The sequence below is a fragment of the Rousettus aegyptiacus genome, unplaced genomic scaffold (genome assembly GCF_014176215.1).
Source record: "Rousettus aegyptiacus isolate mRouAeg1 unplaced genomic scaffold, mRouAeg1.p scaffold_m13_p_8, whole genome shotgun sequence".
Lineage (NCBI taxonomy): Eukaryota > Metazoa > Chordata > Mammalia > Chiroptera > Pteropodidae > Rousettus > Rousettus aegyptiacus.
In genome coordinates, this window is record NW_023416311.1 from 24,828,182 (window position 1) to 24,829,170 (window position 989).

General features: G+C 34.2%; 1 pseudogene; it reads right to left on the bottom strand.

The window, feature by feature from the left end:
- Positions 1-363: 363 nt before the first annotated feature.
- LOC118607560 lies at positions 364-482 on the bottom strand (annotated as a pseudogene).
- Positions 483-989: the final 507 nt, after the last annotated feature.

Genomic DNA, 989 nt, shown 5'->3' on the forward strand with positions numbered 1-989 from the left:
AAATTTGCAATGTGCATAGGCATAGGGATTGTGACCTTTCCCCTGTAACAAATACCCAGTTTCCAGCACAGCATCTGGGGCATACTAGGAACCCAATAAATATTTATACACACAAAAAAAGAAATAAATTTATAAATGAATGAAGTAATCTGAATCGTAAAAGCTAATGGATAGTTTTCAAGAATCTCAAAATATTCATGGTCTTTAACCGAGTAATAGCATTTTCGGGATTCTATCTTAAGACAATAATCCTAAATAAGGGGCTAAGTGTAATTTTTTTTTTTTTAGGTGAGGCAACCCTTGGTTGATCTCACAGACTGCAAGGACTTTGTCAGCTTACAATTTCTTATTTTTTATTTTTTACGGCTACAGCACCTGGTCTTCCTAAGTGGTTTCCCACCCATGTACTAACCAGGCACAACCCTGCTTAGCTTCCAAGATCAGAAGGGATCAGGCTTTTTCAGGGTGGCATGGGCATAGTCTTAAGTGTAATTTTTAATGGTAAAAGTTCAGGACCCCATGAATGCCCAACTATAACGCATAGCACAATCATTCAATGGAATAGTACACAGACATTAAAATTGTGGAAATTATGTAAAATTGATGTTATACATGAGTGTAATAATGTCAAAATATCTATGATTTAATAGAAAGTTAAAAGGCAAGTAGCATGTAATTATGGCAGTGTTAAAAAAAATGTCCATAATATAAAAGAGTTTCATTAAAAAGCTGAGCACAGAACACAAATAAGTATTAATAGTGCTTCCCTACAGTGGGTGCATATAATTATTTATTTTTGTTTTCATCTTTACTTTTCTTAATTTCTACATTTTCTTTAATGAGCATTTATTGCTTTTTGGTGAAAAATGAACTCTTTTTTTATATACGGTAAAAAGAATTCTATATTTTTCCAAGTAAGGGCACTAAGTATATTGCTTGCTACTGTGAGAACAGTTACCAGGGGGCTGAGGGCTTGGGGCAGGGTAGGA